Genomic DNA, 15328 nt, shown 5'->3' on the forward strand with positions numbered 1-15328 from the left:
TATAAAAAAAAACAAATTGGAAGGGGAAGCGAACCATAAGAGACTATGGACTCTGAAAAACAACCTGAGGGTTTTGAAGGGGCGGGGGTGGGAGGTTGGGGGAACCAGGTGGTGGGTAATAGGGAGGGCACGTACTGCATGGAGCACTGGGTGTTGTACAAAAACAATGAACACTGTTATGCTGAAAAAATAAATAAATTTATAAAAAAAGGTAAATATACAAAAATAAATTATGTTTCTATATATTAGCCATGAACATGTATGAGCTAAACAATCAGTTTTTAAAAAATGTGAGGGTAAATACAACAAAACATGAGCAGGATTTGTATGCTGAAAATTACACAACACTGATGAAAGAAATAAGAGAATAAATGGAGAAACTGAGTGTTTATAAATAGAACATCTTAATAGTAAAAATTCTCCCTAAAGTGATATATAGGTTTATCTCACTTCCTATCAAAATGCCAGCAATAGTTTTCTAGACATAAGCAAGATTATTATAAGGTTCATATTTAAAGATAAAGAAGATATAATAGCCAAAACTAGTTTGGAAAAGGAGATTGATATGTGAGAAAGAGTCTATGTATTTCTAGACTTATTTCATAGTCACAATAACGAAGATATGGTGGTTTTTGGGTGGCTTAGTAGGTTGAGTGTCTGACTCTTGGTTTTCTGCTCAGATTGTGACCCCAGGATTGTGAGACTGAGTCCCATGGCTGGCCCCATGTTCAGTCAGAAGTCTGGTTGAGGTTATCTTCATCTCACTCTGCCCTTCTCCCCACTTTCTCTCTAAAATAAATAAATAAATCTTAAAAAAAGAGATATGATAGTTTTTATAGAAGAATAGACACATATCAGTAGAAAAGGTTAGGAACCTAGAAATAAGCCCACACATATATATCAATAGATTTTTGACATTGTAGCAAAAACAGTTCAATTGAAGAAGGATATTGTTTTCAACAGAGTGACTAGAACAATTAGATATTTATAAACAAACAAAGTAAACGATCTAAGTTTCACATCTTCTCCGCAATTAACTCAAATTAAATCATGGATTTAAAATGTAAACCATGAATTAAAATTTTAGAAAAACAATAGGAGAAAATCAATTAAAAAACCTATGATCTATGAAAGGAAATATTGATTACATAGACTTTATCAACATTTTAGAAAAGTATTTGTTCTGTGAAAGATTCTGTTAGGAAGATGAAAAGACAAGCTACAGACTGGGAGAGAATGCTTGGTTAATCATATATCCAACAAAGGATCAAGACTTGAGACATACAAAGAGCTGTCAAAATCTAAATGGCATAAAAACGAGTAATGCAATTAGAAAATAAGAAAAAGACACAGGGGACATTTCACCAAAGGAAATATACAAAAAGCAAATAAGCACGTGAGCAGTTGTTTAATGTCATTAGCCATTAGGGTAATGCAAACGAGAACTGCCTGAAGATAACACCACCCACCCAACCAAATGGTAAAATATAAAATAGTGATAATACCAAAGTCTAGTGAAGATGCAGCACAACTAGATTACTCATACATTGTTCCTGGGAATGTAAAATGACATGGCACTCTGGAGAACAGTTTGGAAGTTTCTAAAAAAACACAACTGAACATGCAACAACCATACTTGGCACTTGGGCATTTATCCTAAACGAATGAAAACCTATGTTATTGGAAAAAAATGTTCATAACAGCTAAAACCTGGAAGCAGCCCAGATATCCTTCCATGGTTAATAAACTGTGGTGTGCACATATGGCTGGATGATACGAAGCAATAAAAGGAAACAAACTATTGATAGAAGCAACAACTCAATGAATCTCCAGAGACTATGCTACGTGAAAAAAATCCCATACTTTATCTATATATCTATATCTATATCTATCTATATCAATAATATAATTTCAAGGGTGCCTGGGTGGCTCAGTGGGTTAAGCCACTGCCTTTGGCTCAGGTCATGATCTCAGCATCCTGGGATTGAGCCCTGCATCAGGCTTTCTGCTCAGCAGAGAGTCTGCTTCCTCCTCTCTCTCTGCCTGCCTCTCTGCTTACTTTTGGTCTCTCTCTCTATCAAATAAATAAATAAAATCTTTAAAAAACAGTACAATTTCATTATATAATACTCATGAAATGACAAAGCTATAGAAATGGAAAATAGGTTATGGTTGTCAGAGGTCAAGGAGGAGGGAGGTTGCAGGGAAGTGGGAGTGGCTATAAAAGGCAACATGAGATATAGTTGTATGGATGAAAAGACTCCTGTCTTCAATGTATCAGAGTCAATATCCTGTAATATTGTACTAGAGTTTTGCAAGATGTTCTTGTTAGGGAAGCAGAGTGAAGAGTACATGGGATCTCTACATTATTTCTTTTTTTTTCCATTTTATTTATTTTTTCAGTGTAACATTATTCATTCTTTTTGCACAACACCCAGTGCTCCATGCAAAACGTGCCCTCCCCATTACCCACCACCTGTTCCCCCAACCTCCCACCCCTGACCCTTCAAAATCTACATTATTTCTTACAACAGGATGTAAATCTAAAATTATCTCAAAAAATTAATAAAAGGAATCTGACAGATATATATTGAATTAATATATATTATATAAAGAGGTCCAATATAGATAAGAGAATGACTAACCATGGAAGAATGGACAAAAAAATAAACAAAACTTCACAAAAAAGTTTATCCCTCTGACCACTAGATAAAAAAAAAAAAGTTCAACCTCACTTTTTGTCAGGAAATCTTAAAATAACATCACAATGCTAGCTTACTCACAATCCTCGGAAGAAATAAGATTCTGCACACAATACCAAGTATTTCTTAGAATGTGGAACAACCAGAGTTCTCATAATTTACTCTTAGGAATACAAATGAGGGCAAGACTATTTGTTGTCTTTAGTAAAATAGAACACGTTTATACAGTATAATCCCACAATTCCTTTTTAGGTATAAATCTAACAGTAATGCATCCATACATTCACTAGTGACACATATAAGAATGTCTATAATAAGCACTATGTAATAACTTCATTCTAGCAACTATAGAAATACTCTACTGTTGATACAGTAGAGTAATAAATTGTGGTATATTCCCACCAAGGAATACATACAAAATTACAAATATAACCTCTACAGTTACATTAAAGTATTAGGATACATTGCAAATACATAATGGTGAGGAGTAAAAGAAAACCAGAGCAAAAAAAGGGGCCTTGGTATGGGATGAGTTGTGACTATATTCGGAAAAGAGTCTCAAAGAGGTAATGATGTTAAAATGAGGTCATTAATGTGGGCCTTAATCTAATATGACTGGTGTCTGTATAAAGAAGAGGAGATTAGGACACGGACACATAGAGGGAAGACCATGTGAAGACCCAGGGAGAAGACAACCATCTACAAACAAAGGAGGGGAGCTTCAGAAAAATCCAAGCCTGCTGACACCTTGATCTTGGATTTCTAGTTTCTAGAATTATGAGAAAATAAATATCCTTTTCTGAAGCCACACAGTATGTGGTAGTTTATTATGGTATCTCTAGAAAATTAATATGGATACATACTACATGTCCACACTTTTGGAAACTATTTGTAGCTACTTAAAATATCCCATATTGTTATTGGTCAGAATACTGATCCCCCTTGGAGAATAGTAACTGGAGGAGAATATAATGAGAGTCTCTGACAAGCTGGTAATATTCTATTTCTTGAGCTCCAGATGCCAGTTAAACAGGTATGTTTTGTCAGTGAAAATTTATCAAGCTGTGGGTTTATATGATGTAACTTTCAGTATACTTATTATATTTCAAAAATCTTTTTAAAGAATACAAGTTGAAAAATATTGAGACAGGATATCAGTGTGACTTTAGAAGTAAAGGACACCATCAATAGCCTTTGTATTTGGGGAACACTGGCCTTATATTGTCAGTGTAGGTGAAGATATAACTTCATATTCTCTGTCATGAGAAAGAGCAGCAAAAGTTTGTGTGGTGATGATTTTAATCTTTTTTTTTCCTTAATTGGATGGTATCACCGTGTGTATGGAAAGAAGGTGTGTGTGGTCAGTGAAGGATGTAGAAGATACATGTGCTTGGGCAGCCATGAGGAAATGGATCTGGCTAGATGAAGAGCTTTTTTTTTTTTTTCTTTTTTTTTAAAGATTTTATTTATTTAGTTGACAGATCAGAAGTAGGCAGAGAGGCAGGCAGAGAGGGGAGGGGGAGAAGCAGGCTCCCTGCGGAGCAGAGAGCCCGATGCGGGACTCGATCCCAGGACCCCGGGATCATGACCTGAGCCGAAGGCAGTGGCTTAACCCACTGAGCCACCCAGGCGCCCCGATGAAGAGCTTTTCTGATTCTCCCTTCTCCTGTGAAAATTCCCTGAATACGTTGGCTGGCCATTGTCCCATAGGGGACAATTCCCCCTGTTCTCTCTGTGTAGGGCTGATTAGTCGAGGACTCATATGAGATAAACACACTATCTTCTTCTTCCTCTTCTTCATCTTCTCCTCCTCTTCCTTCTTCACCCCAGGAACTTGACATACCATCCTAAGGGCACAGATGTTAAGTCACTGGTGCAAGCAATTTAATAGCACTGTAGAGGACAGAGCCAAATGAGCTCCTGCTGCTGATTCCTGGAACTGTCCTGGCTATTGAAGTCTGTCTAGGAGTCTGTAAACTAGTCATCCTCCAATTAGTTGAACCAAAATCTGTTTGTTTCAACACAAAGAACTGAGTAGTATATACATGCTGCAAAGTACTTTGAGAACTCAAATAAATGTATAAATAAATTCACGAGGTTCTGAGCACGTACTAGGTGTTGCGTACAGTGTATCTACCTGTATGATCAAACTCTGCTCTTCCCATAATTTACCATATTATCAACAATAAGCCATTGAGACCACAGAGAACTTTGAGTGCAGTGACTCTGTTCTGTCACTACTATAATCGTGACGATATGTCATTATACGTTTGTCAAAACCCACAGGATGTACACCACCAAGAGGGAATTCCAGTGTCTAAGGTATGGATGATAATTATGTGTCAGTGCAGGATCATCAGTTGTTCCAAATATACCACCCGGGGGAAGAATGTTGATAATTTAAGAGACTGTATAGGAGTGAGGGGAAGGGTTATATGAGAACTTCCTGGTTCTGTTGTACTTTTTTTTTGCTAGGATCCTAAAATCACTTTAAAAACAAAGTCTTTTACAAGGGAAAAATAATATAATAGCAAAAAACCCCAAACAAATCCATTAAACTCCCCAATCATTTTTCTACTAGTTGTAATCAGGTGGTATCGATTCTACCACTGTCTTCTTCACAGACTTTATGTGAGTAATATATGAAAATTAATATATAAATGGAAGGGGAAAATGGACTACAGTTACAAATTTATAATATGAAAAGGCATGTTATTTAATTTTTGGTTACTTGATGTAAATACTTTCATGTTTCTACCATTTTATATGTTACACATTGTGTAATATATTGAATTGTAATAAAAACCAATATAAAAGAACACTGTGTTCATTGAATTATAATTAGCATAAATTATTTTATTTAAAAATAAAATTCCATTTAAATGATCTAATTATGTATTTAATTCTAGAAAAGTATGTAAATTAATTTATAACAGAAAATATTATTGACTAACTTTATAACTAATATTAATATAATAATATTTAAGAAATATTTATTGCCCACATTGTGCTGAGTTCTGTGGTAAAGCAAACAATACAATAAAAAAACCCCACATATTTCTTTAACAATCCAAGCGATAAATTCTATAACTGAAATATATGCAAAAATACTCACTAGGTGAGTCCTGAGAAGGGGTAAATATATGTGCCTGGGAGAAGAAAAATGCTTCACAGAAAAGATGGCATTTAAATTAACTCCTGATGAATTCATAGGATCTCTTCGGGGAAGAAGCTGACCAAAGACTTTTCAGGCAGACAGAGCATTGCTGGAAAAAATCACAAAGATATGTAAGAGCATGATTTTTGGGGAGTGGATAATTAAGTGTTCCTGGAAAGCTGCTGCAATGCCAATGATGGCAGAAATAGAACAAGGAGGGGTATACAGACAAGTGATCATAAGAGACCTAAGTGGCCCATATTAATGTATTTGGGCAATGTCAATAAAGAGCCATTGTTTATTTTTAAGATTAGAAAGTACATGATCCTATATGGCTTCTGGTTCAGCACTTTGGCAATAATAATGGTGTCACAATTTCAGAGGAAAAAAGACAGGGACCTGAATTAATTCTGTAAACAAATGAAGAAATGGAATTTAGGAAATTCTAAGACAATAAAACGCATTCAAAATTCGGATCACTTGTTTGCTTGGTGAGGCAAGAAGTAACTAATGACTTCAATTTTAACTAGATACATGTTAATAATATTACATGAATATTTAAAAAAATTTTGAAGAGAAATGTTACCAAAATGATAAGTATTCAGAGACACATAGAGGTGTCTGTGAAGCATGCTTCAAGAAACGGCCAGTAGATAGGACTGGCTGCATAATTTATAAGGTCCAGCATAAAATGAAAATGCAGAGCCCTTGTTTAAGAATTACTAAGTTTTGAGACAGTGACAGCAGTTCATTAAACCAAACATAGAATTATTCTGTACCAAACTGAAGAAATAGGAGAGCTCAGGAATCATACAGAAGAAAGAGGATGGGTCTTAGGTGGCATTTTTGAGGAAATTAAAAACAGTAAAGGAGACACATAAGCACCAGTCAGAATATGAAAGCAGACTCTGAAAAAAAAAAAAAAAAAAGCTATCAGGATGTGGAAATCAGGAAAGAGAAAGCAGCTTGTATTGTAAAACATCAGAGGGAAATGGACTAAAATGGAAATTTAGAAGTTAGCTTGAATAGATCATTAGAAGCTATTAGTGATCTTAGGGGCACCTGGGTGGCTCAGTCAGTTGAACATCTCCCTTCAGCTCAGGGTCATGATCCCAGGGTCCTGGGATCAAACCCCGAGATGGGCTCCCCATCAGGGGAGTCTGCTTCTCCTGCTCCTTCTGCCCCTGCCCCTGTCCTTGCTCATTCTCTCTCTGTCTCTCAAATAGATAAATAAAATCTAAAAAAAAGAAAAAGAAAAAAATGAAGCCATTGGTGATCTTAGATCAAAATCAGTAGACAGTGGAAGAAATACCCAAGAGCCACAAGATCAATGTAATATGACAAAAGGGAACAATGACTTCATGGCTTTAATTTTGTAAAAGTGTCAGTATAAAGTTTTTTAAAAGGAAAAAAAATATCAAATTCTGGATTCCAATAAATGTCAAGATGCTTCTTTAGAAGACATAGCAGACATGTTCTTTTCACTGAGAATGTTAATTTGTACCTAGAAAGATAATGACAGGATGTTAAGTCATTTCAAAATCTTTACACACACTCCATTTTTCAGTGGCAGGAAGACAAGTCAAGACTTAAGTTCTCATACTGGATTGAAAACTAGAATTTAAAGCTGATGTTTCATATTATTTGCAGCTGTAATATACATTTTCCTTTAAAAAAGCACTTCATCACATAAAATTGTATGAGTGTTTTACTGTCACCAGGAAGACTGGACAGCATTCTTATTTTAATTTTATCGAAGAGGGGGTTGGAGCGCAGAGTCCAATGCCAAAGGGCATGTGAATAAAGATCAGTAATCCAAGCTCTTCCTCTTGGTCAAATATTCAATGGTCTATGGAATGCTCCCTCAGGCACTCCTTTTAACCTTCTCCCTAATCATCTTCTTCAGCAGAATAATCTCTTTCTTCCCCTAATTTACCGCTTGGAGAAAATGTATAGAGTATGATGGCAAAAATAAAGAGAAATGGGACTTGATAATTTTCCAACTTAACAGCTGATGTCTTGATTTGAAGGAGGTAACTAAATTAAGGACTCTAATCTAGTCAAAAGTTTTGTTTTACTTTCACCACCTGGAGTATGTGAAGGCAGAGCCTCAACCCAGTTTCTGATTATTGCTATGGAACAGGAAACTGACATTTCCGAGAGAAGTGTGTGAGAATTTCCTAATTTGCCAAATTGCAGAGAGTCATCAGCTGAGATGCAGACACTTAGTGGTCTCAAGGAGGCTTCCTCATTAGTGAAGTGACTCCCCTTTGTAACTCAGCCTAGCAATACGCATGAGAGTGCATGCTAGATGTCTAACTGATGTAAATTCTGGGATTGTTCTGATTAGCTTGCCCTTAATATCTAGACAGTTAGGCTCAACTTCCACTCTGTTATACGTGGTCTATAATTCTTTTCACTCCAGGATTTTTCATGTTTCCATGGTGTTTGTTTTCTAATGGTTGCTAATATCTTAAACATATTATTTGCATTTAGTTACTGAATTTTTAAATTGTTCTACCATTCTGCATGGGGTGTTCCACTTTTCTCCTATGTTAGTGGAGCTATGGATTCCTTACTATTCAACCAAAAAAAACCACATTTGGCTTTTATGCATAATGAACTTCAGGAAAAACTTTGAAGAATGGAGGGATTTAGGGGCACCTGGGTGGCTCATTTGGTTAAAAGTCCACCTTCAGTTCAAGTCATGATCCCAGGGTCCTGGAATGGAGCCCAGCATAGGTTTCTTGCTCAGTGGGGAGTCTGCTTGTCCCTCTCCCTCTGCCCCCCTACCCTTGACTCATGCTTTCTCTTTCTGTCTCTCAAATAAATAAATAAATAAATCTTAAAAGAAATGGAGAGATTTCTGTTACCCTAACAAATGCTACTAGATGGATTATAAGATACAAGTGTTCTAAAAATTCTTGTTAATTTTGCCACTTTTATTGTTTTCCAGATTTATTAAAATATAATTGAAACAAATGAATATATTTAAAGTATACAATGTGATGATTTGATAGTAAAGGATTCTTATCAAGTTAATTAATATATTCAGCCCTCACATAGTTAACTGTGTGTGTGTGAGAACATTTAAGATATGTTGTCTTACTAAATTTCAATTATACAATGAACAATTATCAACTATACTCACCATGCTGTACCTTAGATCCTCAGAAACTACTTCTTTTATAATTGAAAGTTTGTGCCCTTTTACCAACATCTCTCTATTTTCCTTACAGCAATCACTTTTCTACTCGGCTTCTGTGAGTTCAACACTTTTTTTTTATGATTCTATATATAAGTAACACAGTATTTGTCTTTGAAATAATGTTTTCCAGTTCCTCAGCCCATTTTATTAGTCAGATTTTATATATAATATGAATATACATATTACTATTGTGAAAACCTTTAACTAGACCAAGACAAAGTGAAGACTCAAATAAATAAAGGCAGAGAAGAAAAAGGAGGAGTATCTGGGTAGCTCAGTTGGTTGGACACCTGCCTTCTGCTCAGGTCATGATCCCAGGGTCCTGGGATTGAGTCCGTCATCAGGGCCTCATTCAACCCCTCCCACTGGACAGGGAGGCCGTTTCTCCCTCATTTTTTTTCTCCTGCCACTCTACCTGCGTGAGCTCTCTCTCTCTCTGTGTAAAATAAATAAATAAAATCTTTTTTTTTAAAGAAAAAGGAGACATTAGAACTACTAAGTATCATAAGAAACTATGAACAACTACTCACCAATAAATTGGATAACCTAGATGAAATGGATAAATTCCCAGAAGTACAGAAAATCTCAAGACTCAATCATGAGGAAACAGAAAATATGAATAGACCAATTATGAATAAGGGGACTGAATCAGTATTCCAAATGCCCCAAATGGTAAAAGTCCAGGACGAGTTGGCAGATAGTTTCATTCTAATAATTTATTTATTTTTTTCTGAGAGAGAGAGAGAGAGATAGAGAGAGAGAGAATACATGTGAGTGTCTGTGAGCTGGGGAGGAAAAGAGGGAGAGAGATCCTCTGGAATCTCCAGGCTCAGCAGAGAGCGTGACTCAGGGCTCAATCTCATGACCCAGGGCTTGATCTCATGATCCTAAGATCACCACCTGAACCAAAATCAAGACGCTTAATGACTAAGACACCCAGGTGCCCCAAATCCTACTAAACTTTTAAAGAAGAATTGATACCAATTCTTTTTATTTATTTTTATTTTTTAAAGGTTTTATGTATTTATTTGACAGAGAGATAGAGAGAGCACAAGTAGTAGAGTAGCAGACAGGGAGAGGGAGAGGGAGAGGCAGGCTCTCTACCGAGCAGGGAGCCCGGTGTGGAGCTCAGTCCCAGGACCCTGGGATTATGACCCAAGCCAAAGGCAGCTGCTCAGCTGACTGATCCACCCGGGTGCCTGCCTCAAACTCATTTTAAAAGGCCAATATTACTATGATACCGAAACCAGGAAAGAACAGTATGTGAAGAGAAATTTATAAGTCAATACCCCTGATGAACAGAAATATCCTCAGTGTGAAAATCCTGAGCAGAATATTAGCAAACCAAATACAACAACACATTTAAAGGTCATATAACATGATCGAATAGGATTTATTCTTGGGATGCAAATATAGTTAAACAAATGCAAATCAGTAAATATATGTCATAGTAACAAAATCTAACATGTTTCTATGATTAAAAACAATGATCTGTCAATAAAGTAGATATAGAAAGAATGTACCTTGATATAATAAAGGCCACATATAACAAGCTAACATTATACACAAATGTGAGTTTTTTCTCTTTAAGATCAAGAACAAGAAAAGAATCCTACTCTTAGCACTTTTATTCAACATAATACTGGAAGACCTAGCCAGAGTAATGAGGTAAGAAAAATAAAAAGAAGTTAGAGGCATCCAAATCAGAAAGGAACAAGTAAAACTGACACTATTTGCAATTAACATACTATTATGTATAGAAAAACCTTAATGACTCCACCAAAAAACTGTTGGAATAGATGAATTCTGTAAAGTTGAAGGATATGAAAATAATACACAGAATTTTGTTGCATTTCTAAACACGAATAACAAATTCTCAGAAAGAGAAATTAAGAAAACAATCCCATTTTACAATTGCATCAAAAAGAATATCCAGGAATAATTTTAACCAAAGTGGTAAAAGACACGAAATCTATAAGACAGTGATGAAAGAAATTGAGGAAGACACAAATAAATGAAAATATATTGCATCCTTATGGATTGGAAGAATGAATATTGTTAAAATATCCATACTAGCCAAAACAATCTATAGATTCAATGCAATCCTTATCAAAATTCCAAAGGCATTTTGCACAGAAATAGAAAAAACAGCCCTGAAATTTGTATGGCATCACAAAAAAAGTTCCTGAATACCCAAAATGATCTTGAAAAATAATAAAGCATCACATTTCATCATTTCAAACTATACTACAAAGTTATAGTAATCAAAACAGTATGATATTGGCAGAAAAACAGACACATAGAGCAATGGAACAGAATAGAATAAGCTTATGTATGTAAGGAACAAAACATATACAATGAGGAAAGAATAGTCTCTTTGAAAAATGTTTCTGGAAAACTGGATAGTCACGTGTAAAAGAATGAAACTGGACCCTATCCTACACCACATACTAACCAAACTTTAAGTGGGCTAAAGACATGAATAGAAGACTGGAAATCATAAAACTCCTAGAAGGCAGCATAGGGGATAAACTCCTTGATGTCGGTTTGGCAACAATTTTTTGGATTTGACACAAAAGCATTAGACAAAAGTGCAAAAATTAACAAGGGTCTACTTAAAGATTTACTTATTTATTTGGGAAGAGGTAGGGGTGGAGGGGGAGAGAATCTCTAGCAAACTGAGCTAAGTTTGGGCTGAGCGTGGAGCTCATCATAGGGCCCAATCCCACAACCCTGAGATCATGATCTGGGCCAAAACCAAGCGTGAGATGCTTAATCAACTGTGCCACTCACACACCCCAACAAGGGGCTATTTAACTAAAAAGTTTTTTAGTTGACTTTTCATTCTCTTGGTGATTTCCTTGGATGTATAAAGCAACATAGAGGGTGAACTCTTTGATATCAGTTTTAGCAATGGTTTTTTTGAATTTGACACAAAAGTATTAGGCAAAAAAGCAAAAATTAACAGGGCTATTTATTTGTTTATTATTTTTGTGAGAAGGGCAGAGTCAGAGAGAGAGTCAAAGGAAATCATCAACAGATGAAAAGTCAACCTATGGAATAGAGAAAAAAATTGCAAATCATATTTGATAAAGGGTTAATACCTGAAATATATAAAGAACTCAAACAACCCAATAGAAAAAAATACTCATTAAAAGTGAATAGATCGGAGTAGATATTTTTGTAAAGACACATGTATGGCTAAGAGATACATGAGAGGGTGCTCAACATCACAAATCATCAGGGAAATTCAAATCAAAACCATAATAAGATACTACCTCACACCTGATGGAATGGCCGTTTTCAAAAAGAAAATAACATGTGTTGGCGAGGATGTGGAAAAAGGGGAACACTTGTGGAATGTTGGTGGAGAAATGAATTGATGTAGCCACTGTAGGACACAATATGGAGGTTCCTTAAAAAATTGAAAATAGAAATATCATATGATCCAGCAATTCCATTTCTGTGTATTTATCAGAAGAAAATAAAAAACATTGATTCAAAAAAAAAATGCACTTCCATGTTCATTGCAGCATTATCTACACTAGCTAAGAAATGGAAACAACCTAAGTGTCCTCTGATGGATAAATGCATAAAGAAAATGTGACGCATGCACTCACACACACACAAATGCACACACACACAGCGGAATATTTTACGGTAATCAGCCATAAAGACGAAGGAATTCCTGCCATTTACAATAATATGGAAGGAACTTGAGGACATTATGCTCAGTGAAATTTCAGACCAAGATAACAACTGTATGATATCACTTATATGTGTAATCAAAAAAAAAAAAAAATGAACTCATACACATAGAGAACAGATTGATGGTTTCCAGAAGTGGAGGGTAGGGTTCACCAACATAAGTATGAGGAATGTAATTTACAGCGTGGCGACTGTAGTTAACGATACTCTATTGCATATTTGAAATTTGCTAAGGGACTAAATCTTAGGTGTTATTATCACAAGAAAAATATATTTGTAGCTATGTGTGGTGTATATCAAATCATTATGCTTTACACCTAAAGCTAATACAGTGCTATATCTCAACTATATTTCCATTAAAAAATTGAAAATAAATTTAAAAAGAACCACTTTTTAAGAAATGGGTAACATCTATTGAGTATTTGCTGTTAATATAAGCCAGATACTGTGCTAAATTCTATTTATGTATTTTTTTTTCAGAGTAGAACTATTTTTAATTTATTTATTTTTTCAGCGTAACAGTATTCATTGTTTTTGCACAACACCCAGTGCTCCATGCAAAACGTGCCCTCCCTATTACCCACCACCTGTTCCCCCAACCTCCCACCCCTGACCCTTCAAAACCCTCAGGTTGTTTTTCAGAGTCCATAGTCTCTTATGGTTCGCCTCCCCTTCCAATTTTTTTTTTTTTAATAAACATATAATGTATTTTTATCCCCAGGGGTACAGGTCTGTGAATCGCCAGGTTTACACACTCCACAGCACTCACGATAGCACATACCCTCCCCTTTTTTTAATCCTTAATTTACTTTTATTTCTTTTTTCTTTTTTTAAAAGATTTTATTTATTCATTTGAGAGAGATAGTGAGCACGAGCATGGGGGAGGGGGAGAAGCAGACACCCAGCTGAATAGAGAGCCTGGCTCTGGGCTTAATCCCAGGACCCTGAGATCATGACCTGAGCTGAAGGTAGACACTTAACCGACTGACCCAATCCTTAGCTTACTTTTAATAAAAGAAAATTTTATCTGTACTTTCAAATTTCCTCAACTCCCCTCCCAACAACACTACAGAGTTCCGCAGCTTTATTTCTCCCTGTAATGGGTTAAGACTCAGATGAACTGTCTGACTTAGGTCCATGAGTCCCTCACTTGCATCAGAGACCCTCCTTCTGACTGATGGTGCATCCTGCGGTTTTGTTCTTAACTTCCTCCTTTTCATTTGGTGCATCTGTGCAATCGATCTTTTATCTTCTTCACCACACTTTCTTTCTTGAAAATCTAATCTACCGTAGCTATTTTGTTAACATCCAACAGAATTTATATAATACTTTACATTAACAAAGAATTCCACTTTTAGTATTAAATATATACTCTTTATGTGCAATTCTCCTATAAGAAGCATCCCTTGAGTCAGATAATCTTCATCTTCATCAAATCCCACATTAATGTACAATTTCATATTTTTAGAATAATATTCTTTTGCTTTTAAAAACTTGTTTGCTAGTTTCTTTTACCCTTTTATTATTTATTTATTTTTAAATATTGTATTTATTTATTTGACAGAGAGAGATCACAAGTAGGCAGAGAGGCAGGAAGAGAGAGAGGGGGAAGCAGGCTCCCTGCTGAGCAGAAAGCCCAATGTAGGGCTCTATCCCAGGACTCTGAGATCATGACCTGACCCTAAAGCAGAGGCTTAACACACTGAGCCACCCACGTGCTCCATCTTTTACCTTTTTATACTGATTTTTTTTTCTTTTTACTTTTCTGGACTATACCTAGTAATTAATTCATAAGGTGTTTATAAATAACAGGATTTCTAAGTTCTTGCCCTGCCAAAACACTGTTAGTTTCTTCTTCAATATGAATCCAATTTTGGACTGGTGCAGAATTCTAGATTCAAAGTGTTTTCTTACAGAAATTCATAAACAATGTTTTATTATTTTTAACATGAAATATCTCAATATGCTTTAAAATTTCACTTAAATATGCATCTTCTGGTTTGTATTTGTTATATTTTATACTCAATGGTCTCAGCATGACTCAGCATGAAGTCTTATTATTTTTATTTCTTTTTAAATGATGGGCAATATTATTCCACTGGTTCTTAGCATTTTGTCTTCTATTCTGTGACAGAGATGGTCAGGTTCATTGCCTACTCTTCCTTCCAGTGGAGTGTGACTATGGGTGTCAGTTCTTTCCAGTGGAGTGTGAGCTGCAAAGATACGTACCCGTTCTGTAAGTGAAGGACTAGCAGTCATTGATGGCACCTGCATGCATTCTTTGCTGGTGTTCTTCCCTTCCCTGAGCTTCTAGTGATCCAAGGGCAGCCCTGCCCACCTGGATCGCTAAATGAACACATAAAGAACCCTCCACTGCTACCAACCAGAATACCGCATGTCTTAGAAAATTTGAGCAAGAAATAACCCTCTCCTTTATTATACCACCAAAACACTGAACTTCATTTGTTCTCATATGCTAGCCTATCCTAAAAATATACCATTCTTATGCTGCATATACTGAATAAATGAAAGATTTCCTTGTTTCCTACTTTT

This window comes from Meles meles, chromosome 9 (assembly GCF_922984935.1).
Source record: "Meles meles chromosome 9, mMelMel3.1 paternal haplotype, whole genome shotgun sequence".
NCBI lineage: Eukaryota > Metazoa > Chordata > Mammalia > Carnivora > Mustelidae > Meles > Meles meles.